Below are 26431 nucleotides of genomic sequence, written 5' to 3' on the forward strand. Positions count from 1 at the left end.
AGCAATACATCCATGCATACAGCATCAGCAGCTTATAAGTGAGAAAAGATTGTGAGATGGGGGGTGGGGTGGGATGTGAGAAGAAGGATTAGGAATGGCCAAAACGGTATTGTTCTCAAGGGCTTCAACTTTGCCCGATGCCATGGTCTCGGTGACTTCCCCTTCCATGGTGCCGAGCACCATCTCCTCCGGTTGGCTTAAGACCTGTATTGCAGCTTGGCTGCTTCCTGCCTGCCGCTGCTTGTGATGATTGTTTGCCACCTTGGCCAGCAAGAGAAAAGGAAGTGTGTCAGTGAGTGTGGTGCAATTTATTTGGGTGTGTTGCAGCAGTGGCAAGGTTGTGAAGGTGAAGTGAAGCTATAATTTTGAGGTCTGAGTGGTGATAGGTAGAGAATGTTTGTAGGTGAATGATTGGGTGTGGTGCACTGAGCAGTGTGTGAGGCTTATGGTGTAGGTGGTGGGATATGGCATTTGCTAAAGCCTTCACGCACCTTGACCTGCCGTGTGAGGTAATTAAACTTCCTGCGGCACTGGATCCATGTTCTGGGGACCACACTGTTGGCTATCAAGTACCCAGATATTTCTTGCCAGAGCCTTTTCGATGTATGGGGTGATGGTTTCCTGTGAGTCTGCAGGACTAGAACAGCCCACCTCCTCTTCAAGGTCACCTGCAGCACCTCCAGAGCCGTAACTGAGAACCTTTGAGCTTGTTCTCTCTACTGGTGCTCAGCCATGTCTTCCAACTTCAGGTGTGCTTCCAATTCAAGCTCCAATTCTAATGACAATGAGGTGGAGTTGCATCAATGCACCTCCCCTTTGAGTAGTGGAGAACGCCTAGGCCAAACATTGGGCCAAAAATTGCAGTCGGAGGCAGATACCCAAATTTTTTTTATGAAAGTACCTGGTGGTCCCGGAAGAATGAACACTTCTGGTCTGAGGCCTAGATGCACAGCCCAGTGCAGAGGCCCACGCATCCCGGGAGCATAAGCGCTTCCTGGGACCACGTGGGCCTGGACCACCAATCACAATGTAATATTCTCATTGAGTTGGTGAGTTCAGTTTGTACAAGCTCCCATTACTATCAATCAGAATACTCCCCAAAACACATAAACGCAACACGATAAATTTAAAAAAACAACTCACATATTTAAAATTAATTTAAATTGAATTAACTTAAGGGGCCGAAATTGATGGCCTTACTGCCCACTGCTGCCGACTACCGTCGACATTCCACTTGAAGTTGCGCCCAGTATCACTGTCCATTTGGTGTGGAGCGGGCGGGATGGGAGAACCGTCGGGAACCGTCCGCTGACGTCAGCGGACGGCCGAGTGGCGCAACTGACCTCCTTCCTGCCGAGATGCCAGATTGGTGCGGGCCGGAGTTGCCGCCAGAATGGGGAAAGACCGCTGGCTGGAGGCTGTTCTATACCCGAAGGTGAGTATGAAGAGCTGAAAAAAAAGGTTAGTAAACATTTTTTAAATTATTTCTTTACAGCGGCTTACCTGGATGGGGTACCCTGAAGGTGTTTTTTTGATGTTTTTTTTTGTGATGATTTTTCTTTTCAGGTCTTTGACCTCCCGTGGACTTGACTCCATCCTCGGCGGCATTTGGGCGGCAAGCGCCCTTTGCCGCCGGGATTGGGAGCTCCCGCCGGCTGCCACCCAGATTGGCAACGTATGTCCCTCTTTTGCCGCCCGCCGCCCTTTCAAGGACCTTTTTTTGATGAAAACCCCACCCAAAGTACCATCAGGTACTTTGGCGGCCATCTGCAGTCCTTTGGGCAGCACTTGGGCGTGCGGAGGCCTTCTCCAATTTAGGAAATATTTCATAATGTTTTAAAAATGTTTTAACAAAGTTAAAAATAAACTTACCCTAATGGGCAGGATTTTTAATATAAACATTCGGGATAAAATGTAAATTTTCTATCTTTTAAAACTCTTACACTGGTAAAAGCAGGTCTTATGCCTGCTTTTACCAGGTGTAAGCGTTTAAAGGACATTTTCTGGACAGGAGTTGGGCAAATAGCCCAAATCTCTGCCCGCAGAGGCCCTTCTCCCAGGAATGAGTTGACATTTTGACACATTGCAAGTTCCAGGTTTAGGCGCATGCGGTTTGTGCGCCTCGAACCGGCACTTGCGGCACCTCTACGGATGATCACACTGATCGAGACAGCGATTTTTGGCTCAATACTTGCAATTAGACTGCACCCGATATTGGCCCACCTGTTGAACAGTAAGCCAATCAGCAGTGCATTTAGTGCTGAGATCAGCACCATATTCATGTAAATGAGCACTCAGCATGAATTTTGCATTCTACCTGGAACACTTTGACCTGCCTGTTTTTGGGTGATATCCAATTTCTAGACCATACAGTTGTTTTTCATTCTGAAGGAAAGTATACAGTGGTGTTCCCCAGACTTTGGTATTAGGGCCACTGATCTTTTTAATATATATTATTCACCTAGGTTTGGGTATAGGAAGCATAATTTCAAAGTTTGCAGATGACACAAAACTGGGAAATGCAGTAAACAGTGAGGAGAATCATAGCAGACTTTAGGAGGACAAGACAGATTGGTGAAATGGGCAGATTCATGGCAGATGAAATTTAATGCAAAGAATTGTGAAGCGATGCATTTTGGAAGGAAGAATCAGGCGAGGCAATTTAAACTAAATGGTACAATGTTAAAGGGGGTGCAGGAACAGATAGACCTGGGGGTTCACATACACAAATCTTTGAAGGTGACAGGACTCGTTAATGAGGCTGTTAGAAAAACTTACGGTATCCTGGGCTTTATAAATAGAGGCATGGAGTACAAAGGGAAGGAAGTTATGTTAAGCCTTTATAAATCACAGGTTAGGCCCCAGCTAGAGTATTGTGTCTAGTGCTGGGCACCACATTTTAGAAAAGTTGTCCAGCCCTTGGAGAGGTTGCAAAGGAGAAGGTAGCATTGTTCTCTTTAGAGCAGATAAAGTTAAGGGGAGATTTAATAGTGGTGTTCAAAATTATGAAGGGTTTTTATGTAACATAGAAACATAGAAAATAGGTGCAGGAGTAGGCCATTCGGCCCTTCGAGCCTGCACCACCATTCGATAAGATCATGGCTGATCATTCCCTCAGTACCCCTTTCCTGCTTTCTCAACATACCCCTTGATCCCCTTAGCCGTAAGGGCCATATCTAACACCCCCTTGAATATATCCAATGAACTGGCATCAACAATTCTCTGCGGCGGAGAATTCCACAGGTGAACAATCTCTGAGTGAAGAAGTTTCTCCTCATCTCAGTCCTAAATAGCCTACCCCTTATCCTAAGACTGTGTCCCCTGGTTCTGGACTTCCCCAACATCGGGAACAATCTACCCGCATCGAACCTGTCCCGTCCCGTCAGAATCTTGTATGTTTCTATGAGATCCCCTCTCATCTTTCTAAACTCCAATGTATAAAGACCCAGTTGATCCAGTCTCTCCTCATATGTCAGTCCGGCAATCCTGGGAATCAGTCTGGTGAACCTTCGCTGCACTCCCTCAATAGCAAAAACATCCTTCCTGAGATTAGGAGACCAAAATTGAACACAATATTCCAGGTGAGGCCTCACCAATGCCCTGTCCACTGCGGTAAGACTTCCCTGCTCCTATATTCAAATCCCCTAGCTATGAAGGCCAACATACCATTTGCCTTCTTCACCGCCTGCTGCACCTGTATGCTAACTTTCAATGACCGATGAACCATGGCACCCAGGTCTCATTGCACCTCCTCTTTTCCTAATCTGCCACCATTCAGATAATATTCTGTCTTTGCGTTTTTACCCCCAAAGTGGATAACCTCACATTTATCCACATTATACTGCATCTGCCATGCATTTGCCCACTCACCTAACCTGTCTCAATCACCCTGCAGCCTCTTAGCGTCCCCCTCACAGCTCACACCGCCACCCAGTTTAGTGTCATCTGCAAACTTGGAGATATTACACACAATTCCTTCATCCAAATCATTGATGTACATTGTAAAGAGCTGGGGTCCCAGCACTGAACCTTGCGGCACTCCACTAGTCATTGCCTGCCATTCTGAAAAGGACCCGTTTATCTCGACTCTCTGCTTCCTGTCTGCCAACCAGTTCTCTATGCACATCAGTATATTACCCCCAATACCATGTGCTTTGATTTTGCACACCATTCTCTTTTGTGGGTCCTTGTCAAAAGCCTTAATAATTGATTCCAACATTTTTCCCACTACTGATGTCAGGCTAACCGGTCTATAATTACCCGCTTTCTCTCTCCCTCCCTTTTTAAAAAGTGCTGTTACATTAGCTATCCTCCAGTCCATAGGAACTGATCCCGAGTCGATAGACTGTTGGAAAATGATCACCAATGCATCCACTATTTCTAGGGTCACTTCCTTAAGTACTCTGGGATGCAGACTATCAGGCTATGGGGATTTATCGGCCTTCAATCCCATCGATTTCCCTAACACAATTTCCCGCCTAATAAGGATATCCTTCAGTTACTCCTTCTCACTAGACCCTCGGTCCCCTAGTACTTTCGGAAGGTTATTTGTGTCTTCCTTCGTGAAGACAGAACCAAAGTATTTGTTCAATTGGTCTGCCATTTCTTTGTTCCCATTATAAATTCATCTGAATCCGAATGCAAGGGACCTACGTTTCTCTTCACTAATCTTTTTTTCTTCACATATCTATAGAATTTTATGCAGTCAGTTTTTATGTTCCCGGCAAGCTTCCTCTCGTACTCTATTTCCCCCCTCTTAATTAAACCCTTTGTCCTCCTCTGCTGAATTCTAAAGTTCTCCCAGTCCTCAGGTTTGCTGCTTTTTCTAGCCAATTTATATGCCTCTTACTTGGATTTAACACTATCCTTAATTTCCCTTGTTAGCCACGGTTGAGCCACCTTCCCCATTTTATTTTTACTCTGGACAGGGATGTACAATTGCTGAAGTTCATCCATGTGATCTTTAAATGTTTGCCATTGCCTATCCACCATCAACCCTTTAAGTATCATTTGCCAGTCTATTCTAGCCAATTCACACCTCAACTCATCGAAGTTACCTTTCCTTAAATTCAGGATTCTAGTTTCTGAATTAACTGTGTCACTCTCCATCCTAATAAAGAATTCTACCATGTTATGGTCACTCTTCCCCAAGGGGCCTCGCACAACAAGATTGCTAATTAGTCTTTTCTCATGTCACATCACCCAGCCTAGGATGGCCAGCTCATAGAAACATAGAAATGTACAGCGCAGAAGGTGGCCATTTCGGCCCATCGAGTCTGCGCCGGCCGACAAAGAGCCGCATGGCAGCTTGGTCAGCAGCCCTAAAGGTTATATAAACCTATGAACAATGACGGAAAGGCAAAGAGCATCCAGCCCAAACCAGTCCGCTTCACACAACCGCGACACCCCTTATGCTGAAACATTCTACACCCCACCCCAATCGGAGCCATGTGATCTCCTGGGAGAGGCAAAAAACAGATAAAAACCCAGGCCAATTTAGGGAGAAAAAATCTGGGAAAATTCCTCTGACCCATCCAGGCGCTCGAAATTAGTCCAGGAGATCACCCTGTAGCCTTCTTTCATGTGCAAGTCTAAACTGTGACGACTGTGTGAGGCTCCCTAATTGGTCCCTCGACATATTGGTCGAGAAAACCATCCCTAATTCACTTCAGGAAATCCTCCTCCACCGCATTGCTACCAGTTTGGTTAGCACAATCAATATGTAAATTAAAGTCACTCATGATAACTGCTGTACCTTTATTGCATGCATCCCTAATTTCTTGTTTGATGCTGTCCCCAACTTCACTACTACTGTTTGGTGGTCTGTACGCAACTCCCATTAGCGTTTTCTGCCCCTTCGAATTCCGTAGCTCCACCCATATCGACTCCACATCATCCAAGCTAACGTCCTTTCTTATTATTGCATTAATTTCCTCTTTAACCAGCAATGCCAACCCGCCTCCTTTTCCTTTCTGTCTATCTTTCCTAAATGTTGAATACCCCTGGATGTTGAGTTCCCAGCCTTGGTCACCCTGGAGCCATGTCTCCGTGATGCCAATTACATCATATCCATTAACTACTATCTGCGCAGTTAATTCGTCCACCTTATTCCAAATACTTCTTGCATTGAGGCACAGAGCCTTCAGGCTTGTCTTTCTAACACAATCTGCCCCTTTAGAATTTTGCTGTAATGTGGCCCTTTTTGCTTTTTGCCTTAGATTTCTCTGCCCTCCACTTTTACTTTTCTTCTTTCTATCTTTTGCTTCTGCCCCCATTCTACTTCCCTCTGTCTCCCTGCATAGGTTGCCATCCCCCTGCCATATTAGTTTAACTCCTCCCCAACAGCACTAGCAAACACTCCCCCTAGGACATTGGTTCCGGTCCTCCCTAGGTGAAGACCGTCCGGTTATTACTGGTCCCATCTCCCGCAGAACCGTTCCAACATACCAGGAATTTGAATCCCTCCCTGCTGCACCACTCCTCAAGTAAATAAGGAGAAACTGTTTCCACTTGCAGGAGGGTCAATAACCAGAGGACGCAGATTTACGATAATTGGCAAAAGAACCAGAGAGGAGATGTGGAGACATGTTTTTACAAAGTGAGTTGTTATGATCTGGAATGCACGGCTTGAAAGGGTGGGTGGAAGCAGATCCAATAATAACTTTCAAAAGGGTATTGGATAAAAACTTGAAAAGCAAAACTTTACAGGGCTATGGGGGCAGAACAAGTGAGTGGGACTAATTAGATCGCTCTTTCACAGAGCCAACACAGGCACAATGGGCCAAATGGCCTCCTTTTGTGCTGTATGATTCTGCCAAACACTGAGGATAACTAGTCGACATAATCAGCCGAAATGGACACTTAGACCAGGACATTAATAACCGCATCGAAAAGGACAATATGGAATCTAGCTGCCATGTTATTGTGTTTGGAACCAAAATGACTTTAAGTTAAAGGCAAACTGCTCGGTGTAAGTGTTAGTTACAACTGACCTGACAGTGCTTGTTGCTAACACTGAGCGCCTGAAATGGGAAGGGTTCCATTCTCCAGCATTAAAATTTCTCACCTTGATGAAAATGATAAATTTAAGGAAAAGCCTGAAATTTTTGTTGGTACAAAAAACAATATGCCAGCTATTTAAGAAATGTATTGAAGTATTGAAAAATAAATGGTTTATCAATGTTCAGCAAAGATGCAAATTTGTAAAAAACTGAATTTGCACTGCTAAACTGTTGACATGGCTAACAAAGGATGTCACAAACCACAGTTATTGTAATTTATTTTATAGTTCCATGCAATTACTGCAATTTATTATTTTAAAACTTTGCTTAATTATAGATTTCAGTTCTGGGGTAGAAATCTTGTTATTCATGTTTTCACAAATAAGTATGAAATCTGTTTAATGATGAAATACTGGCGGATCCAAATATGTTTATCTGTTCTGTTGTTTGTTTTTTCTTTTAGGAAATAGAGTTGATGAACCAGAAGCTGCGATTTTTAAATCAGAGAATGCAAGTAAGTGCTTGACCCTAGAGACCACCAAAGATAGAAACTTATTGGGGGGTGAAATTGGCTAACCCCCCAAAAATGGGCATGGGGATCGCAGACGTGAATAACCTGAGCCCGTTATTGCGTTGCAGGCAGCATGTTAAATTGGTACTGCCTGCTCTTTGAAATGATTGCTGAGTGCAGCCAACGCTGTTCATTGACTGCTTGCATCAGCAAGGAACCCAATATCATGAATGGCTAGTGCTACTTCAAGGCAGACTGCACCTCTTAAAGGACTGCAAGAAGTGTTGGGAGTTTCTTCAAAAGTCAATCTAGCTGTGATACTTTGAGCAATGGCTGAACATGTGAGAGAGTGTGCACCAAGATTTTTAGACAATGCCCTGGAGGACATCCTGTATCCTCAGGGGATCAGGAGGCTCTCCAGACATATGATCAGGAGGCAGTGGGAACAAGTAGCAGCGGAGATCAATGTCACAAGTGTTACTGCAAGAACATGGATGTGATGCAGGAAGAAGATTAATGATCTGACATGAGTTGTCAAGGTAAGCGTGTTCATCTTCAAATAGCATATCCTACCAACTGCACCATTAGCCTCAGCCATTGTTCAATTCTCTTACACCCTCAGCAACTGCTCAATTACTGACACCCAAATCATCCAACCACCAACAATCTCTATCAATCAGTACTCAACCCTAAAATTCATGAATAGATTTTCCACTTTTGTGCTTATCGCCCAAAAATGGGAGTCATTTCCTGGTACCAGTCACGACTTCTTCATTCAATGGCAGTCCTCTGTGCCATGTGTATTTAAGAACATAAGAAATAGGAGCAGGAGTATGCCATTTGACCCCTCGAGCCTGCTCCGTCATTCAGTAAGATCATGGCTACTCTGATCATGGACTCAGCTCCACTTCCCTGCCCGCTCCCCATAATCCTTTACTCCCTTATTGTTCAAAAATCTGTCTATCTCCGCCTTAAATATATTCAATGAACCAGCCTCCATAGCTCACTGGGGCAGAGAATTCCATAGATTTACATCCCTCTGAGAAAGAAATTTCTCCTCATCTCAGTTTTAAATGGGTGGCCCCTTATTCTAAGACTATGGGCTAGATTTTACACTTTTGTGTTTATCGCCCAAAAATGGGCAGTATTTCCGGTGTGGGCAGTAAAAATGTGTTTTCAGGTCCCTGGCTTTTCGCCCATTCTCAAAGCACCTAGTCTCCATTTTTTAAATTGGGCGTTCCCACGAGCGATATGAAATGGGCAGTAGTGTTAAATCTCGCTGACCTTCTGTCATAAAATGTCGCCATGGCAACGCTCGATTCCCGTGATTCAGGAGGTCAAGGGTCATCATGACATGCGCAGAAGAGGAGACAGAGAGAGAGGGAGCTGAGAGGGACTGAAGGTGTGTCTGGGTATGGTGTGACTGATTTGGGAGGAAGGAGGGAGACCTTAGAGCTTCACAGCAAATAGAGAAACAAAAATTTGCCCGAATTTGGCCTATAATGGAGGGAGAGGAGGAGGCATCGCAGTACGCTGTGGAGATTGACGCTGGAGAGAGCAGTGAGATGGGAGAGGAGCACATTGGAGGGCGCATAAGAGCCAGGAGGTTCTTGGAGGAGGCAAATGCCACCCTTCTGCAGGAGATCGAGTTACGCTGGGGTGATTTAACACAGGGAGGGCGTGGGAAGCCCACCCCAAAGGCCTACCAGAAGATATGCGGCCGAGATAGCAGAGGTGGTCTTGTCAGCAGCCAACGAGGTGCGTGAGGGCAACCAATGCCGCAAACAATGGAACGACCTTATGGGATCCAGAAGAGTAAGTATTAGATTTATTTACATGTACTTATGTATTTATATAATTTGATTTGTAACAGTCTTGAATGACTATGAGCAGGTGTGAGGTCTTCCACTTTTACCGGAAATGTTTTACACAAAGTATGCGGCCAAGGTGCACGTTTTTAGGTAAAGAATGATAATTATCATAATAAGCATTATTACATCTGTCAGTTATGTGTTGTATCAGTCTCTGTGACAGTACCTCGCAATTATATCACGCAATGATCTCATGCCATGTCGTCCTGTCACCTTTTACAGAAGAAGCTATCGACGATGAGGTCTGTGCAGAGGCGAACGGGTGGGGGGCTAACAGTTGTCAGTGACATCACTGAGATGGAGGAGCGGGTGCTCACACTCATGGGGAAGCACACCCGGACAGCCACGGAAGCATCTGCAGACCCTGAAGTGATGCCATGTGAGTAAAGCTTACAGCATTGCGTGATGTAAAGTCAATAGATGCCACACCCACTCATATCCAAACAATCATATATGATAGATGATTTCTAAAATTGTCATAGAAATAATGTTGGCCTAATGATAATCATTGCAATGCAAATGTCTTGATGGTCATGAAAAGTGATGTCTGTGATGATTTTGAGAGCGGTGGTGCTCTTGTCGTGCATATGCTGTGTGTAGCGCTGGACTCACCTTGTGACCCTAGCACTCCCTTCTCCTCTAATAACCTCATTTGTGTTTTGCAGCTCAGCCAGCAGCGTGGCCTCAGGCAAGACCACAGAGGCCAGAAGGTGGAGGCGCAGGGCCCGACTCTCCAGACAATCCTACATCTAGTGCTGAGGAGCTCCAATTCTCGCCCGTCAATCCGCTGGGTCTGTTCTCCATGGATGAGAGCGTCGACTTCGAGGAACCTACATCACCACGCTCCAGAAGCCATTCCACCCCAAGACCATCTAGTGGTCCTCCGTTCATTCCCGCCACCACTCTGGAGGTACCGGCTCAAAGCACCTCTCCACAGGGCACCCCATTTGTCCCCAGGATGGCGCCGACCCCGCGGAGGCCTTGTGGACGCGGCAGGTCTGGTCCACGAGCGCCACATGAGAGCGGGGAGATGGTACAGATGTCCAGGAAGACTATAGACATTGGTGACCAGCTCATCGAAGCATTGGGGGACATATCCTGACAGCTGGCCGACCATGACTGAGTACATTCCACGGATGGCGGAGTCCCTGGATACGATAGCCAGGAACACTGCTGGCACATGCCTCCCAGTGGTCCCAGAGCGCAGCACTCCACCCCTAGGTTCCGCACCACCACTGCGAATGATAGGTGAGAGCAAGGACCACGATCCTGCTTCTGCATCAGAGAATGTTGCCCCCTCGGCAGCCCCCACTCCTGTACCCGTGCAACCACCGCCTCTGCCTTCATCCCCCGGCAATGAGGCTTCGCCTGGGAAACTCCTCGGCCAAGCGCCATGGAGCGAGGAGGGGAAGGGGTAGAGGTGGGGAGAAGAAGGGGAGGGGGGAAGGAAAGTGAGGTGCATGTGCGCAGGTGATGGCTGGGTTATATCTCGATCTGGGTGTATGCAATTTGTTGTAATGTATGGGGGAGGGGACCACTCTCTTCCTTTGCTTTTGTATTCTGTGTTGCTGGATATAGAAACATAGAAACATAGAAAATAGATGTGGGAGTAGGCCATTCGGCCCTTCGAGCCTGCACCACCATTCAATAAGATCATAGCTGACATTCCCTCAGTACCCCTTTCCTGTTTTCTCTCCATACCCCTTGATCCCCTTAGCCATAAGGGCCATACCGAACTCCCTCTTGAATATATCCAATGAACTGGCATCAACAACTCTCTGCGGCAGGGAATTCCACAGGTTAACAACTCTCTGAGTGAAGAAGTTTCTCCTCATCTCAGTCCTAAATAGCTTATCCCTTATCCTAAGACTGTGTCCCCTGGTTCTGGACTTCCTCAAAATCGGGAACATTCTACCCGCATCTAACATTTCCCGTCCCGTCAGAATCTTATATGTTTCTATGAGATCCCCTCTCATCCTTCTAAACACCAATGTATAAAGGCCCAGTTGATCCAGTCTCTCCTCATATGTCAGTCCAGCCATCCCGGGAATCAGTCTGGTGAACCTTCGCTGCACTCCCTCAATAGCAAAAACGTCCTTCCTCAGATTAGGAGACCAAAACTGAACACAATGTTCCAGGTGAGGCCTCACCAAGACCCTGTACAACTGCAGTAAGACCCCCCTGCTCCTATACTCAAATCCCTTAGCTATGAATGTCAACATACCATTTGCGTTCTTCACCGCCTGCTGTACCTGTTTGCCAACTTTCAATGATTGATGAACCATAACACCCAGGTCTCGTTGCACCTCCACTTTTCCTAATCTGCTGCCATTCAGATAATATTCTGTCTTCGCGTTTTTACCCCCAAAGTGAATAACCTCACATTTATCCACATTATACTGCATCTGCCATGCATTTGCCCACTCACCAAGCCTGTCCAAGTCACCCTGCAGCTTCTTAGCATCCCCCTTACAGCTTACGCTGCCACCCAGCTGAGTGTCATCTGTAAACTTGGAGATATTACATTCAATTCCTTCATCTAAATCATTGATGTACATTGTAAAGAGCACTGAGCCCTGCAGCACTCCACTAGTCACTGCCTGCCATTCTGAAAAGGACCCGTTTATCCCGATTCTCTGCTTCCTGTCTGCCAACCAGTTGTCTATGCACATCAGTATATTACCCCCAATACCATGTGCTTTGATTTTGCACACCAATCTATTGTGTGGGACCTTGTCAAAAGCCTTTTGAAAGTCCAAATACACCACATCCACTGGTTCTCCTTTGTCCACTCTACTAGTTACATCCTCAAAAAATTCCAGAAGTTTTATCAAGCATGATTTCCCCTTCATAAATCCATGCTGACTTGGACTGATCCTATCACTGCTTTCCAAATGCGCTGCTATTTCATTCTTAATAATTGATTCCAACATTTTCCCCATTACTGATGTCAGGCTAACCGGTCTATAATTACCCGCTTTCTCTCTCCTTCCCATTTTAAAAAGTGTTGTTACATTAGCTACCCTCCAGTCCATAGGAACTGATCCCGAGTCGATAGACTGTTGGAAAATGATCACCAATGCATCCACTATTTCTAGGGTCACTTCCTTAAGTACTCTGGGATGCAGACTATCAGGCTATGGGGATTTATCGGCCTTCAATCCCATCAATTTCCCCAACACAATTTCCCGCCTAATAAGGATATACTTCAGTTACTCCTTCTCACTAGACCCTCGGTCTCCTCGTATTTCCGGATGGTTATTTGTGTCTTCCTTCGTGAAGACAGAACCAAAGTATTTGTTCAATTGGTCTGCCATTTCTTTGTTCCCCATTATAAATTCACCTGAATCCAACTGCAAGGGACCTACGTTTGTCTTCACTAATCTTTTTCTCTTCACATAGCTACAGAAAATTTTACAGTCAGTTTTTATGTTCGCGGCAAGCTTCTTCTCGTACTCTATTTTCCCCCTCTTAATTACACCCTTTGTCCTCCTCTGCTGAATTCTAAAATTCTCCCAGTCCTCAGGTTTGCTGTTTTTTCTGGCCAATTTATATGCCTCTTCCTTGGATTTAACACTATCCCTAATTTCCCTTGTTAGCCATGGTTGAGCCACCTTCCCCGTTTTATTTTTACTCCAGACAGGGATGTACAATTGCTGAAGTTCATCCATGTGATCTTTAAATATTTGCCATTGCCTATTCACCGTCAACCCTTTAAGTATCATTTGCCAGTCTATTCTAGCCAATTCACGCCTCAAACCGTCGAAGTTACCTTTCCTTAAGTTCAGGACCCTAGTTTCTGAATTAACTGTGTCACTCTCCATCTTAATAAAGAATTCTACCATGTTATGGTCACTCTTCCCCAAGGGGTCTCGCACAACAGGATTGCTAATTAGTCCTTTCTCATGACACATCACCCAGTCTGGGATGGCCAGCTCTCTAGTTGGTTCCTCGACATATTGGTCTAGAAAACCATCCCTAATTCACTCCAGGAAATCCTCCTCCACCGCATTGCTACCAGTTTGGTTAGCACAATCAATATGTAGATTAAGTCACCCATGATAACTACTGTACCTTTATTGCATGCATCCCTAATTTCTTGTTTGATGCTGTCCCTAACCTCACTACTACGGTTTGGTGGTCTGTACACAACTCCCACTAGCGTTTTCTGCCCTTTGGTATTCCGCAGCTCCACCCATACCGATTCCACATCATCCAAGCTAATGTCCTTTTTTACAATTGCATTAATTTCCTCTTTAACCAGCAATGCCACCCCGCCTCCTTTTCCTTTCTGTCTATCTTTCCTAAATGTTGAATATCCCTGGATGTTGAGTTCCAAGCCTTGGTCACCCTGGAGCCATGTCTCCGTGATGCCAATTACATCATATCCGTTAACTGCTATCTGCGCAGTTATTTTGTCCACCTTATTCCGAATACTCCTTGCATTGATACACAGAGCCTTCAGGCTTGTCTTTCTAACACACTTTGCCCCTTTAGAATTTTGCTGTCATGTGGCCCTTTTGCTTTTTGCCTTAGGTTTCTCTGCCCTCCACTTTTACTTTTCTTTTTTCTATCTTTTGTTTCTGCCCCCATTCTACTTCCGTCTTTCTCCCTGCATAAGTTCCCATCCCACTGCCATAATAGTTTAACTCCTCCCCAACAGCACTAACAAACATTCCCACTAGGACATTGGTTCCGGTCCTGCCCAGGTGCAGACCATCTGGTTTGTACTGGTCCCACCTCCCCCAGAACCGGTTCCAATGTCCCAGGAATTTGAATCCCTCCCTTCTGAGCTATCCTGCTATTCCTACTCTGACTAGTATGTGGCACTGGTAGCAATACTGAGATTTCTACTTTTGAGGTCCTACTTTTTAATTTAACTCCTAGCTCCCTAAATTCATCTCGTAGGACCTCATCCCGTTTTTTACCTGTATCGTTGGTACCTATATGCACCACGACAACTGGCTGTTCACCCTCCCTTTTCAGAATGCCCTGCACCCACTCCGAGACATCCTTGACCCTTGCACCAGGGAAGCAACATACCATCCTGGAGTCTTGTTTACGGCCGCAGAAACATCTATCTATTCCCCTTATAATTGAATCCCCTATCACTATAGATGTCCCACTCTTTTTCCTGCCCTCCTGTGCAGCCCAGCCCTCCACGGTGCCATGAACTTGACTGCTGCTGCCCTCCCCTGATGAGTCATCCCCCCCAACAGTACCCAAAGCGGTGTATCTGTTTTGCAGGGCGACCCCTGCACTACCTTCCTTGCACTGCTCTTCCTGTTGGTCACCCATTCCCTATCTGGCTGTGTACCCTTTACCTGTGGTAAGACCAACTCGCTAAATGTACTATTCACATCATTCTCAGCATTGTGGATGTTCCAGATTAAATCCACCCGCAGCTCCAGTGCCGCAATGCGGTCCGTCAGGAGTTGCAGGCGGATGCACTTGCCGCACGCGTAGTCGTCAGGGACACTGGAAGTGTCCCTGACTTCGCACATAGTACAGGAGGAGCATAACACGTGTCCGAGCTCTCTTGCCATGATTTAACCCCTAGATTAACTTAATTGGCAACAACAATGCTAAAAGTTTACTTACTGATAAAGAAAAGAAAAAGAAAAAAGAAAGACTACTTACCAATCACCAGCCAATCACTTACCCCCTTGGCTGTGACATCTCCTTTCGATTTCTTTCTACTTCTTTTATGCCTCCCTGCTGTAGCTGCACCGGCTGGTCTCCCGACGCTGCTGCCGCTGGGCTTTTTATAGGCCTCACCAACGCTGCTCCCCGACTGCCTCATATTGAACATTTGATTGATGTCAATGGTGGAAAAAGTGGGGTGTGGGTGAGGGATGGGTGTTTTTGCCCATGATACTTTTGATTTCAGGCCAATGTTGGTGTAAAAGTTTTTTTATTGAACATAACCTTGTTGCGTATTGTCTCAGATAGCTGTTCTGTTACACACTGGTGATTCCTTAACATGAAAGGGTTAAATAAAACTTAACTTCAATCAACATAAACTTTAACTGGCACCAAGATGATGGGCACCATTGATGTCTGAGCTGCACACACACAGCAGTGTGTCAGCATTGTCACTCACAGCAACGTTCTTTCAGGCAAATTGTTCAGATATCAGCTCCTCATGCAAGAGTCTTGCAGCTATGTAGCCATCACAGGCCCTTTCCTGTGGTCTGGAGAGGGTCATGGGCATGGTTGCACAACCAGCCTGATTGTTTGGCCCTAGGTCAGCGTCCAGCCCCTCGTCGTCCTCTTCCTCTCTCTCCTGAGGGGGAGCATCAGTGCCTTCTGGCAATTCTTGGCCCTTCCTGATAGCCAGATTGTGCAGCATGGAGCACACGACCACGAATTTACCTACTTGCTCAGGGTTGTTTGTAGCTCCCCTCCTGAGTGGTCCAGACATCTGAAGTGCTGCTAAAGCACAGTTAATATTTTCTGGACCACATTGCATGTGTCTCTGTGGCTCCAGTTGTATCGTTTCTCGGCCTCGGTGTGGGTGTCACGCAGGGGAGCCATCAGCCAGGTGGCTAGGCCATATCAGTTATCACCAAGTATCCAGCATTGTCCTTGTGGCTAACTCTTAAAGATGACCGCGATCTCACGCAGGATGTGAGCCTCATCGAAGGTGCCCGGACATTTGGCAACCATGATGATCTGGTTGTGGTCAACAACTAGATGGACCTTCAGGGAGTGAAATCCTTTTCTATTACGAAAACACTCCGGGTGCTGAGAAGGTGCCCACATGGCGATGTGAGTGCACTGTATAGCTCGCTGCACTCTGGGAAAATTAGCAATGTGGTAGAATGCTCTAGCCCTGTCAGTCTGAGCCTCCGTGGTCATGGGGAAGCTGATAATGTCCATCCTTCTCACGTACAGGGCCTCCCTGTCTAATGCAGTGATGGGTAGCATGGTGAGACAGAGGGCAAATCTCGACCTCGGAAGCCTGAAAGGAACCGGAAGCATAGAAAGACAGTGCCACAGTGACCTTGACCTTGACTGACACTGATGGCCTGATGAGCTCACATATTTCATTGATTACCACCTTGTAGGACCTCAAAAGTAGTAATCTCAGGATTGCTACCAGTGCCATGTGCTAGTCAGAGTAGGAATCGCAGGATAGCTCAGATACATGGCTTGAGGAGTGGTGCAAAAGACAGGGATTCAAATTCCTGGGACATTGGAATCGGTTCTGGGGGAGGTGGGACCAGTACAAACCGGATGGTCTGCACCTAGGCAGGACCGGAACCAATGTCCTAGGGGGAGTGTTTGCTAGTGCTGTTGGGGATGAGTTAAACTAACATGGCAGGGAGATGGGAACCTATGCAGGGAGACAGAGGGAAATAAAATGGAGACAGAAGCAAATGATAGAAAGGAGAATAGTAAAAGTGGAGGGCAGAGAAACCTAAGGCAAAAAGCAAAAGGGCCACATGACAGCAAAATTCTAAAGGGGCAAAGTGTGTTAGAAAGACAAGCCTGAAGGCTCTGTGTCTCAATGCAAGGAGTATTCGGAATCAGGTGGACGAAATAACTGCGCAGATAGCAGTTAACGGATATGATGTAATTGGCATCACGGAGACATGGCTCCAGGGTGACCAAGGCTGGGAACTCAACATCCAGGGGTATTCAACATTTAGGAAAGATAGACAGAAAGGAAAAGGAGGCGGGGTGGCATTGCTGGTTAAAGAGGAAATTAATGCAATAGTAAGAAGGGACATTAGCTTGGATGATGTGGAATCGGTATGGGTGGAACTGCGGAATACCAAAGGGCAGAAAACGCTAGTGGGAGTTGTGTACAGACCACCAAACCGTAGTAGTGAGGTTGGGGGCAGCATCAAACAAGAAATTAGGGATGCATGCAATAAAGGTACAGCAGTTATCATGGGTGACTTTAATCTACATATTGATTGTGCTAACCAAACTGGTAGCAATGCGGTGCAGGAGGATTTCCTGGAGTGTATTAGGGATGGTTTTCTAGACCAATATGGAGAGGAACCAACGAGAGAGGTGGCCATCCTAGCCTGGGTGATGTGTAATGAGAAGGGACTAATTAGCAACCTTGTTGTGCGAGGCCCCTTGGGGAAGAGTGACCATGATATGGTAGAATTCTTTATTAAGATGGAGAGTAACACAGTTAATTCGGAAACTAGGGTCCTGAACTTAAGGAAAGGTAACTTCGACGGTATGAGGCGTGAATTGGCTAGAATAGACTGGCAAATGATACTTAAAGGGTTGACGGTGGATAAGCAATGGCAAATATTTAACGATCACATGGATGAACTTCAACAATTGTACATCTCTGTCTGGAGTAAAAATAAAACGGGGAAGGTGGCTCAACCGTGGCTAACAAGGGAAATTAAGGATAGTGTTAAAACTAAGGAAAAAGCAACAAACCTGAGGACTGGGAGAAATTTAGAATTCAACAGAGGAGGACTAAGAGTTTAATTAAGAGGGGGGAAATAGAGTACGAGAGGAAGCTTGCAGGTCACATAAAAACTGACTGCGAAAGTTTCGATAAATATGTGAAGAGAAAAAGATTAGTGAAGACAAACGTAGGTCCCTTGCAGTTGGATTCAGGTGAATTTATAATGGGGAACAAAGAAATGGCAGACCAATTGAACAAGTACTTTGGTTCTGTCTTCATGAGGGAAGACACAAATAACCTTCCGAATGTACTAGGGGAGAGTGAGTCCAGTGAGAAGGAGGAACTGAAGGATATCCTTATGAGGCAGGAAATTGTGTTCGGGAAATTGATGGGATTGAAGGCCGATAAATCCCCGGGGCCCGATAGTCTACATCCCAGAGTATTTAAGGAAGTGGCCCTAGAAATAGTGGATGCATTGGTGATCATTTCCCAACAGTCTATCGACTCTGAATCAGTTTTTATGGACTGGAGGGTAGCTAATGTAACGCCACTTGTTAAAAAAGGAGGGAGAGAGAAAATGGGTAATTATAGACTGGTTAGCCTGACATCAGTAGTGGGGAAAATGTTGGAATCAATCATTAAGGATGAAATAGCAGCGCATTTGGAAAGCAGTGACAGGATCGGTCAAAGTCAGCATGGATTTATGAAAGGAAAATCATGCTTGACGAATCTTCTGGAATTTTTTGAGGATGTAACTAGCAGAGTGGACAAGGGAGAACCAGTGGATGTGGTGTATTTGGACTTTCAAAAGGCTTTTGACAAGGTCCTGCAAAAGAGATTGGTGTGCAAAATCAAAGCACATGGTATTGGGGGTAATGTACTGACGTGAATAGAGAATTGGTTGGCAGACAGGAAGCAGAGAGTTGGGATAAACAGGTCCTATTCAGAATGGCAGGCAGTGGCTAGTGGAGTGCCGCAGGGCTTAGTGCTGGGACCCCAGCTCTTTACAATATACATTAACAATTTAGATGAAGGAATTGAGTGTAATATCTCCTAGTTTGCAGATGACACTAAACTGGGTGGTGGTGTGAGCCGTGAGAGCACGCTAAGAGGCTCCAGGGTGACTTGCACAGGTTAGGTGAGTGGGCAAATACATGGCAGATGCAGTATAATGTGGATAAATGTGAGTTAATCCATTTTGGGGACAAAAACACGAAGGCAGAATAGGAAAAGGGGAGGTGCAACGAGACCTGGGTGTCATGGTTCGTCAGTCATTGAAAGTTGGCATGCAGGTACAGCAGGCGGTGAAGAAGACAAATGGTATGTTGGCCTTCATAGCTAGGGGATTTGAGTATAGGAGCAGAGAGGTCTTACTGCAGTTGTACAGGGCCTTAGTGAGGCCTCACCTGGAATATTGTGTTCAGTTTTGGTCTCCTAATCTGAGGAAGGACGTTCTTGCTATTGAGGGAGTGCAGCGAAGGTTCACCAGACTGATTCCAGGGATGTCTGGACTGACATATGAGGAGAGACTGGATCAACTGGGCCTTTATTCACTGGAGTTTAGAAGGATGAGAGGGGATCTCATAGAAACGTATAAGATTCTGACGGGACTGGACAGGTTAGATGCGGGAAGAATATTCCCGATGTTGAGGAAGTCCAGCACCAGGGGACATAGTCTTAGGATAAGGGGTAGGCCATTTAGGACTGAGATGAGGAGAAACTTCTTCACTTAGAGAGTTGTTAACCTGTGGAATTCCCTACTGCAGAGTGTTGTTGATGCCAGTTAATTGGATATATTCAAGAGGGAGTTAGATATGGCCCTTGCGGCTCAGGGGATCAAGGGGTATGGAGAGAAAGCAGGAAAGGGGTACTGAGGGAATGATCAGCCATGATCTTATTGAATGGTGGTGCAGGCTCTAAGGGCCGAATGGCCTACTCCTGCACCTATTTTCTATGTTTCTATGTTTCTAAGCGCAGTCTCCGAAGGCAGGTGTGGTCGTAGACGTCGAGGTAAGACCTCTTCTCCCTGTACGTGTGGGGTGTGTATGGTCTGGCCCTCCTCCTCATTCTTGCACATCTTAAATTGAGGGCATAATGATATGCGTCACACATTGAGCTATCTGCACTCTGCAGCATCTGCGTATTCATCGATACAGGCTGAGAAATGGCTGGCCCCATTGCAATGAAACTATAATAGCGATTGATCAGAAGCAATAATTTCCTCACTAAAATAGCTAGAGTAAACCCCCAATAGTCTAGAGTCAGGAAATATGTCTGTTGAGATGGTCATTTCACCTGAGAAGAACTCCAGAGTCAATGGAAACTCCCCCGAAGTTGAAGCAGCCGTTTGAATGAAGCGACCTGCAATTTTAAAAATGTCAGCCACACCGCTGGCTTTAGTTCAGAACAGTTCAATTTTTTCTGGGCGCTTTTGTGGGTGAGTGATATTGTGGGTGATGTGTGTGCGAGGTGGTGAAAGTGATGGTGGGCGATCTCATGGGCGTTAGTTTTGCCAAATGTGTTCTTTACGACAAAAAAAAATGGGCGGGCGGTATTATAGCATCTCGGCGTTAATTCCATGCAGAAAATAATGATGGGCGATATTCTGCGCGTTGATTTCGCCCATTTTGATGATTCTGCCCCAAAAAAGTGTGGTGGCAGTATTATTTTTCCCCGGTATTGAGCACATGGGGAAAGTAACGCTCGGCGATAAGTTTCTGAAAAATGCCCGTCAATTTCCATTTTGTGCTAAATGTGGCAACGTTCATCAGTCATTGAAAGTTGGCATACAGGTACAGCAGGCGGTGAAGAAGGCAAATGGTATGTTGGCCTTCATAGCTAGGGGATTTGAGTACAGGAGCAGGGAGGTCTTACTGCAGTTGTACAGGGCCTTGGTGAGGCCTCACCTGGAATATTGTGTTCAGGTTTGGTCTCCTAATCTAAGGAAGGACGTTCATGCTATTGAGGGAGTGCAGCGAAGGTTCACCAGACTGATTCCAGGGATGGCTGGACTGACATATGAGGAGAGACTGGATCAACTGGGCCTTTATACATTGGAGTTTAGAAGGATGAGAGGGGATCTCATAGAAACATATAAGATTCTGACGGGATGGGACAGGTTAGATGCGGGAAGAATGTTCCCGATGTTGGGGAAGTCCAGAACCAGGGACACAGTCTTAGGATAAGGGGTAGGCCATTTAGGACTGAGATGAGGAGAAACTTCTTCACTCAGAGAGTTGTTAACCTGTGGAATTCCCTGCCGCAGAGAGCTGTTGATGTCAGTTCATTGGATATATTCAAGCGGGACATAGATATGGCCCTTATGGTTAAAGGGATCAAGGGGTATGGAGAGAAAGCAGGAAAGGGGTACTGAGGGATTGATCAGCCATGGTCTTATTGAATGGTGGTGCAGGCTCGAAGGGCCGAATGGCCTACTACTGCACCTATTTTCTATGTTTCTATGTTTCTATGTTTCTATGTATCTGGGCGTTATATGTAATTTCAGCGGTAAAATGGACGTTAAGTGGGAATTAAGCATGCAAAAAACATGGAAAGTCTAGCTTGTAGTCCCCTAGTTTTAGTTTCCCCTATGAGTGGAAATATCCTCTGTGCATCCACCTTGTCGAGCCCCCTCATTATCTTGTACATTTCTATAAGATCACCTCTCATTCTTCTGAACTCCAATGTGTACAGGCCCAACTTACTCAACCTATCCTCATAAGTCAACCCCCTCATCTCCGGAATCAACCTAGTGAACCTTCTCTGAACAGCCTCCAATGCAAGTATCCTGCTCCACGATGACATGCAGGCCGTGATCCTTACCAACGGATCCATCACAGACCCAATTCACGTCCGGACCCGGGTCAAGCAGGGCTGCGTCATCGCCCCAACCCTCTTCTCAATTTTCCTCGCTGCTATGCTCCACCTCACAGTTGACAAGCTCCCCATTGGAGTAGAACTAAACTATAGAACAAGCGGGAAGCTGTTCAACCTTCGCCGTCTCCAGGCCAGGTCCAAGACCACTCCAACCTCTGTAGCTTAGCTCCAGTACATCGACGATGCCTGCGTCTGTGCACACACAGAGGCTGAACTCCAGGACATAGTCGAGGTACTTACCGAGGCATATGAAAGCATGGGCCTTACGCTGAATATCAGTAAGACAAAGGTCCTCCACCAGCCTGTCCTCGCCACGCAGCACTGCCCCCAGACATCAAGCTACACTGCGCGGCCCTGGACAATGTGGACCACTTCCCTTATCTCGGGAGCCTCCTATCAGCAAGAGGAGGAATTGACGACGAGATCCAACACTGCCTCCAGTGCACCAGTGCAAACTTCGGCCGCCTGAGAAAAAGTGTATTTGAAGATCAGGCCCTCAAAACTGTCACCAAGCTCATGGTCTACAGGGCCGTAGTAATACCCGCCATCTGTATGGCTCTGAGATGTGGACCATGTACAGTAAACACCTCAAGTCCCTGGAGAAGTATCACGATTGATTTTTCCGCAAGATCCTACAAAACTCCTGGGAGGACAGACGCACAAACATTAGCGTCCTCATCCAGGCCAACATCCCCAGCATTGAAGTACTGACCACATTTGATCAGCTCCGCTGGGCAGACCACATAGTTTGCATGCCAGACACGAGACTCCCAAAGCAAGCGCTGTACTCGGAACTCGTCCACGACAAACGAGCCAAAGGCGGGCAGAGGAAATGTTACAAGAACACCCTCAAAGCCTCCCTGATAAAGTGCAACATCCCCACTGACACCTGGGAGTCCCTGGCCAAAGACCGCCCTAAGTGGAGGAAGTGCATCCGGGAGGGTGCTGAGCTCCTCGAGTATCGTCGCCGAGAGTATTCAGAAATCAAGCGCAGGCAGCGGAAGGAGCGTACGGCAAACCAGGCTCCCTGCCCACCCTTTCCCTCAATGACTATCTGTCCCACCTGTGACAGAGACTGTGGTTCTCATATTGTACTGTACAGCCACCTAAGGACTCATGCTAAGAGTGGAAGCAAGTTTTCCTCGATTCTGAGGGACTGCCTATGATGATGATCCTTCCTTAAATACGGAGACCAAAACTTTACACTGTACTTCAAGTGTGGCCTCACCAATACCCTGTACAGTTGTAGCAGGACTTCTCTGCTTTTATGCTCTCTCCCCCTTGCAATAAAGGCAAACATTTCATTTGCCTTCCTGATTATTTGCTGTAACTGCATACTAACTTTTTCTGTTTCATGCACAAGGACCCCTATTTAAATTATAATTTGCTTGTGTCTTGTGTTTGGTACAGATTGTTGGTAGGTGAGTGTTAGGGTAGGGTCACGCAATGAGTAGTGTATGAGGCTAGTGGTGCAGTTGTTGGGAGACGGCTTTTGAAGATTCATTCACTGAGCTTGACCAGTGGTCTGAGGCCATGAAACTTATTTGGGCACTGGAGCCAGGGTGTGGGAGTGACATTGCTGGCAGTGACGGCCTCGGTGATGTAGTCCCACATATTTCTCTCCGGAGGGCCTCCTGGCCCCTGTGGGTAGAGGACCTCTGTTACAGCGTTGACCCCCTGCTCAAAGCTGGAGTGCTGCGAGTGAGACCCTTGGTGCCTCTTCTTTGGCTTGTTGAGCCATTTGTGTTAGTGCTGAAGCATCTTTACCATTTTTGTAGGTGTGGAAAGCAATTCAGCTTTAAGAGCATTTGGGAATTATTTTTATTGATTTTTTTTTCAGAAGGTAGTTGAGATATAACAGCTAAAAACTGCCTATTTTTAAATGATTTTAATTTTTTTCATTTTAGAAGGCAGTTCCTTTTTAAGGGACTGAGACTGCTTTTTAAAATGACAGCCTTGCTTTAAGACAACTTCTTGCTGCAGGGACGTCACAGCCATGGTACATTGGGCTTGCTACTGAGCGTAATTTAAATTAGCAGGCAGCACCAAAATACCTGTGGTACCAGCAGGTTTTCAGTGTACTGGAATTTCTCGGCCTGTATGTCTCTGCCATGCTACGAACTGACCTAACAAGTCCCTGCTTGCAATCGTGCTGGCCCTCTGACTCTGAACGGGTGTGTGATTTCCATGACTTTGCCATTCCATCAGTGATCCTTGCAGGTGACTATGCTGCTTTAACAAAGCCAATTCTTACTTTCCAATCTTGATGTTCTCTTCACTTCAGCAATGTATCCATACCCCTTTGATATTAACACCAGTCCCAATCAAAAACCTCGAATACTGTGATAAGAGAGACCCCAATATGTAAATGAGATATTCCAGCCAAACTCTGGCTACAGATACATCTGTGATCCCTGAAAATTCTGCTTTTCACATAATAATCATCGCATAACAGTTGCTGGTGAACTACAGTTTAAGAACACCCTTATCCATAGTCCCTTTATCTATCCCCAAGTCACTTTGGTAGGGTGTAGAAAACGAGGTATCTCGTCTAAGTCTTGACAGCAATCATCATCATCATAGGCGGTCCCTCGTATCGAGGATGACTTGCTTCCATGGCAAAAAGGGATGAGTTCACAGGTGTTTCCACGAAGGACCTAATATTCCAGGTCCCGAACTCCATCCTGAAGGGTGGAAGATGCCTGCGCATGGATTTTTTTAACGTGTGGTGGCCGTTGCACACCAGCCACCACATGGGCTTGACAGAGCTGGGTCTTGGTCCAATGGCAAGGATTAACCAAGACGACTGGAGACCATCTCTGCTGCATGGACCTAGTGAGCACACAATCACAGTGTGGGCTGTCCCATGCTGCCCTTGGGCCCACGCCTCTTCTGGCCCCAAACTCATGCCTCTCCTGGGCCCCGACCATGTCGCTCCACGATCACTCGCCACTCTTACGCCCCAACTTCGCTGCTCCTGCTGTACCTGCCCATGCTCCAATCACCGACCTGAACTTTGATGACGTTCAATCCAGTCGCCCTCTTCACTGCCATCGCCCTCCTGCACCAGCTTGCGCTGTACCTTGCAGTGGTATGCCTCCACGCTGCTCCAGGCCGCTGCTCGCCGCTCCTTTTATGGCCCCGACCTGCCGCTGATGGTCTCTCGCAGGTCGAGGCCACCATGCTGGTCCAGCCCGCCGCTTGCCGCTCCTTCTATGGCACTGCAATCACTGCAAAACTGGCAGCCTCATATCCTACAAGCTCAGTTGGTTTCTTTGACTGTTCTGCAGTACCTCTAAGAGGTCAAAAGTTATTGGCTTTGTGACCCACTTTGTTGCATCTGAAACACCTTGGGGATGAAATTGTCCTGCGCCCACATTAGGGGCCGGGACCTTTATCGCTCAGCCTGGAAGTCCCGCCCCGACACGGAATTGGGCCTTACGCCCCTCAAAGAAAGCGGAGCGCTGTCTCTGACACTCCGCTTCCTTTGAGGGGCGCTCTTTGGGGCGGTAGCGTGGCGCTGAGTCTAACGCCCCATCCCTTCAATTAAAGGGGAAGGCAGCTTCACACTCCGCATGGTTCACTGGTGGCTGCCACTGGGCCATTAGGGCAGTGTAAGACCGGGCCAGCAGCCTGGCACAAACTGAGTGCCGGGCTGATGATGGCGGCCTGGTCCATGCTAAGGCCACCGTTGGGCCGACCCAAGAGTCAGACGACCAACAAAGATGGCGATCTGGGGCTCTGCAGGCCTCCCCTTTAAACTGTGTCCTGGGAGTGGATGTCCGCCAACCTCGTGGCTCGTGGGCAATTTCCCCCGTGGGACGTTAAGGGGTTGGCACAGGGTCACCGCACAAGCCGATAACATCATCACCAGTTGTACGGTGGCCCGGGGCGCAAAGCGCAGGGCGGGATGCTGCCGGGACAGCGCCCCCCTCACCAGGGCGAAAATGGCCTAACGAGGCTATAAAAAGAGTCACTTTTGTCCCGCTTATTGTTCTTGTCCATCTGTGTTTGTAATGTATGCACCCGTGAGTATGCTTACAGGTTGGTTGAGCTGTTGAATTGTGAGTGACTTAGCCAGTCATGTGATTTTCTACAAGACTCAATAAAACCCCAGCCAGTTGGGTTCCGGGGATCCACGGTGAAACAGGTGGTTGTGAGCTTGGTGGATGAACTGGTAATGTGTAGTATCATTATTAAACCTTTGCTAATAAACCAACTAGTTCTTAATAGCAATGTGTTGCTATGAATTCTTAAGCAAAGAACCCATGAAGCAAATACATTCCAGTGTTCAATTCAGTTGCATCACATAGACTCAGAGGGCTAATTTACAAATTCATTGCATAGGAGGTGACCTAACAGGGTGGAGCAGCACATGCGCCTGTTCATAGAATCATAGAATGGTTACAGCATGGAAGAAGGCCATTCGGCCCGTTGAGCCTGTGCCAACTCTCAGCTAGTCCCACCTCCTTGCCCATTCCCCATAGCCCTGCAATTTTTGTTTCCTTCAGATACTTATCCAACTCCCTTTTGAAAGATAAGATTGAGTCTGCCTCCACCACCCTTTCAGGCATGCATTCCAGATCCCAACCACTCGCTGCGTAAAAATGTTTTTCCTTACATCGCCTTTGTTTCTCTGTTGTCGAACCAACCCATTGAAATCAATTGAACAACAATCATCTGAGTTCCACAATAGATGGGTGATCTGCTTCGCCAGATTACTGCCCAGGCACGAAGTTCAAAATAACCTTCACAGAGTAAAATGTATTACCGATGCTTGCATTGGAGG

The 26431-nt window shown here is 46.6% G+C and overlaps 1 long non-coding RNA gene across 1 annotated transcript in view; it reads left to right on the forward strand.

The window, feature by feature from the left end:
- LOC139272652 (uncharacterized) overlaps positions 1-26431 on the forward strand; it is a 54906-nt gene that overhangs the window by 13238 nt on the left and 15237 nt on the right. The window contains exon 2 of the long non-coding RNA XR_011594926.1: positions 7465-7515. This is a non-coding gene — a long non-coding RNA (uncharacterized lncRNA). The remainder of the gene's footprint in view (positions 1-7464; positions 7516-26431) is intronic.

Source organism: Pristiophorus japonicus, chromosome 9 (assembly GCF_044704955.1).
Source record: "Pristiophorus japonicus isolate sPriJap1 chromosome 9, sPriJap1.hap1, whole genome shotgun sequence".
In the NCBI taxonomy this organism is placed as follows: domain Eukaryota; kingdom Metazoa; phylum Chordata; class Chondrichthyes; family Pristiophoridae; genus Pristiophorus; species Pristiophorus japonicus.